The 4,030-nt window shown below is 49.0% G+C and overlaps 2 long non-coding RNA genes across 2 annotated transcripts; one reads left to right on the forward strand and one right to left on the reverse strand.

Annotated features, from left to right (window-relative positions):
* The first annotated feature begins 636 nt into the window (after positions 1-636).
* On the forward strand, positions 637-2,894 carry LOC111828085. Its single transcript, XR_002831864.1, has 2 exons — positions 637-852; positions 2,603-2,894. It is a non-coding gene; the product is annotated as an uncharacterized LOC111828085 (long non-coding RNA).
* LOC106698980 lies at positions 2,529-3,304 on the reverse strand. Its single transcript, XR_002831863.1, has 2 exons — positions 3,041-3,304; positions 2,529-2,831 (listed from the first exon to the last, which is right to left on the reverse strand). It is a non-coding gene; the product is annotated as an uncharacterized LOC106698980 (long non-coding RNA).
* Between the last annotated feature and the right edge of the window lie 726 nt (positions 3,305-4,030).

Consider the following 4,030-nt stretch of genomic DNA (forward strand, 5'->3'; position numbering starts at 1 on the left):
AAGGGGGACACCTCTCCCCCCCACAAAACAAAACCCCCTTAAATTTCCCCCGGATAAGCTACCCCATCCCCCCACCACCCGCGTCTCCCCCGCCTCCCCTTCTTTCTCTTCCCCAGTTGGATTGGTTGCGTAGTGGGGCGCCCCCCCTTTTTACCGAAAAAAAAAAATAAGGGGGGACTGTAAAAAAAAAACCTCTGTCTCCTCTTATCTATTTTTTTTCTCCCCAGATCAGACTGTTCTTCTCTCATAAAATAAGTGGGGCGCTCGACCCCCCCCCCCCGCGCGCGCACTCTCTCTTGAGCTTCTTATGGGCGCCGGGGCCCGCCGGTCGCGCCCCGCCGTCTGCCTGGTTTACAGAGAGCCCGCTGCGCGGAGAGCCACCGCCCGGCAGGCGCCAACGTTGCAGCCACTGCTTCGGGCACCTTGGCTTGGGGGAGAGCAGAACAAACCAGCCCTAGAGCCGCCGGCGGCACTACCGCCGGCCGCCGCCGCCGGCAGGGCACTGACGTCACCGTGCACGCTGTGCGCGCGGCCCGGCGTCGCCGCCGCCCCGGCGTGCGCGCCCCCGAGATCGCGCCGGAGCGTGCGAGCTCGGGGAGAGCCCGCGGCCGCGAGGTAGGCGGGCGGGCGGGCGGGCGTGCGGGGCTGGGGAACCCCGCAGGCCGGGCGAGGGGACTCTTCACGTGGAGGGCGGGGCCCCGCAGGCTGAGGGAGGGGCCCCGAAGACCGAGGGAGGAGGCTGAGGAGACCTTGCAGACCGAGGGGAGAAGTTCCTCAAACCCCGTGCAGACCGAGGGAAGGGACCGTGGGGAGGCCGGAGGCTGCGTTCAGGGGGAGGATCTGAAGGCAGAGGTAGGCGTCCGAAATGGAGGAGGGTTCTGACGATCGACCCTCAAAGAGGAAGGCCGGTGATGGGAGATCTCAAAGGCTGATGGCAGAGGCCGAGGAGCGACCAATGTTGAGAAGCCCCCTCCCCGGAGGGGAATCTGAAGGGTGTAGGAGTGTGGGGGTGCTGGGCCCCGAGGCCGAGCGAGCTGCTGCGACAGGGGCGCCAGCACTGGGGTGAGGGAGAGTCGAGGCCGTCAACAGGCTGCAGCGATGCTGAACCGCGGGCCCAGGGCACTCCCTCCAGTGGTCCCCCGCTGACCTCCGCCTTGTCCTGACTCCGCTCCATTAAGTGGCAGGAGGTTTGCCCGGCGGGGTTCTCGGTGGTTGAGCGCACCGATGGGTTCCCGGTCAGGGCACACGCCCGGGTTTCAGGCTCCATCCCCAGTAGGGGGCGTGCCGGAGGCAGCCCATCAGTGATTCTCATCATTGACGTTTCTCTCCTCCTCCCTTCTTCTCGGAAATCAATAAAAATATATTTAAAAAGAAAATGACATTAGGTTTATTTAGGTCGCTTGCAGCTTAAAATGATTCTATAAAAATTTTCAAAGGGGAAACATAGCCTCCTTTCCTCCTTCGCTCTTATCTTTACTTTTGGCATTTTTTAGTCCCAATCTTTTAAAAATAGCAGACTCGCCCTAGCTGGTTTGGCTCAGTGGGTAGAGCCAACGATCTATTTTTTTAGAATAACTTGAGTCTGCTATTTTTATTATTATTATTTTAAAGTATATTTTTATTGATTTCAGAGAGGAAGGGAGAGATAGAAACATCAATGATGAGAATCATTGATTGGTTGCCTCCTGCACGCCCTCTACTGGGGATCGAGCGTGCAATCCAGGCACGTGCCCTTGACCAGAATCGAACCCAGAACTCTACAGTCCACAGGCCAATGCTCTATACCAGTGATTCCCAAAGTGGGCGCTACCGCCCCCTGTTGGGCGCTGCAGCGATCCAGGGGGGCGGTGATGGCCACAGGTGCATTTGTTTTAACTTTTTTTGTATTACCTTTCTATTCTGAGTTCAATAAATAGTTTCATAATTTCAAACTTCAATGTTTCTAATTTACACCTTTCTTTACTATATTTTACGAAAAATGTAGAAACATTAATACATATATCTTTCTGTTTAATTGCTATTAAAATTTAAAAAAATTAATTTCCAGGGGGCACTGAGTAATATTTTTTCTGGAAAGGGGGCGGTAGGCCAAATAAGTTTGGGAACCACTGCTCTATACGCTGAGCCAAACAGGCTAGGGCCAAAATGTATCCACTTTAAGCTGCCCTTTCCCACAGTTGCCTTGTTGCATTATCCACTTAATTTATTGTTGCAAACAATAAATGTCTTTGGAAGTAATTTGCAGTTCCCAGTTTGCAAGTTACATAATAAAATTTTTCCTTTGACTCTAGAGTCACAGTCCATTTTAGACAAAACCATAAATATTTAGCTTGATTTACTGGACCCAACTGGAGGGTTTTCGGCCATTGCTAGAAATCAAATCCAACCTGAAGAGAATATGGAAGCTGTAAAGGGAGTTCCAAAGCTGTCTCCGAAAGCCTTTTAGGACAATGTATCATTCTTTTTGTGTTCTATAATGCATATATAGCCTAACTCTTCACAAATAGCTCAAACTCAGAAAATGTGTATTCAGTTCAATCAGTTTAATAGTCTCATTACTTAATGGTTCACATTTTTAAAAAATATTTTTTATTGATTTCAGAGATTTTGTGGGCCATACAATGTCGATGAGAGAGAATCATTGATGGACTACCTCCTGAACACCCCCTATTGGTGATGGAGCGCAACCCAGGCATGTGCCCTGACCTGGAATTGAACCATGACCTCCTGGTTCATAGGTCAATGTTCAACCATGGAGCCACACCGGCCAGGATGGTTCACATTTTGATAAGCTCTTTTTTACTTCTCTTGCTATTACTGTGTTTTCAATACTGAAAAACAGAAAAGATTAATAAAACATTAAAGAATGAAATATGAAGTATTACACAACATAATTCTGACTGGTATTATTTGTTTTTAGTAAAGTAATACATGAAACATTACAATTTTAATTGAACAATACAAAAGAATATGGAGGAAAAATAAAGCATCCCCCCTCACCCACTCTCCCAACAGAATAACCACTTTGATGGGTTTATACCTGTGCTGTCTGATAGCACTGGCCACAGGGCTGTTGAGTGCTTGAATGTAGCTGGCCCAAACTGAGATGGACTGCAAGTGTAAAATACAAATTGCATTTCAAAGATTTAATATGAAAAAGGCATGTAAAATATCTTGTTACTAACTTTTTATATTGATTACATATGGAAATAAGTTTTTACATATTGGGTTAAATAAAATCCTATATAATAAAAGCCTAGCTACCCTTATGGCGGAATGACCAGTGGCTATGACGCGCACTGATCACCAGGGGCAGACGCTTAATGCAGGAGCGTCTGGTGGTCAGTGAGCTCCCGCAGTGGGAGCGCTGCTCAGCCAGAAGCTAGGCTGGCGAGCACAGCAGTGGTGGTGGGAGCCAAGACTACCTCCCGGGCAGCGCTAAGGAGCTGCGAGCCAAGCGGTAATGAACGAGCAGGCGGGCAGTAAGGAGCAAGCAGGTGAACAGTTAGGAGCGAGGGGTCCTGGATTGTGAGAGGGATGTCCAACTGCAGGTTTAGACCCGATCTAAACTGGCAGTCGGACATCCCCTGAGGGGTCCCAGATTGTGAGAGGGCACTGGGTGGGCTGAGGGACCCCCCCCTCCAGCACAAATTTCATGCATCGGAACTCTAGTATATTATAAAATTGAATTTTAACCTCTTTCTTTTTACTTTTTTAATATGGCTACTAGAAAATATAAAATTACACATATGTTTGCAATATAATTTCTATTAGCCAGCACTGGTCTAGACTTTTCATTTTATGCAATAATATGTCTACAGCCCTGACCGGTTTGGCTCAGTGGATAGAGCGTTGGCCTGCAGACTCAAGGGTCCCAGGTTTAATTCCGGTCAAGGGCATGTACCTTGGTTGCGGGCACATACCCAGTGGGGAATGTGCAGGAGGCAGCTGATCGATGTTTCTCTCTCATCGGTGTTTCTAACTCTCTATCCCTCTCTCTTCCTCTCTGTAAAAAAATCAATAAAAATAT

Source organism: Myotis lucifugus, unplaced genomic scaffold, assembly GCF_000147115.1.
Source record: "Myotis lucifugus unplaced genomic scaffold, Myoluc2.0 scaffold_280, whole genome shotgun sequence".
Taxonomy (NCBI): domain Eukaryota; kingdom Metazoa; phylum Chordata; class Mammalia; order Chiroptera; family Vespertilionidae; genus Myotis; species Myotis lucifugus.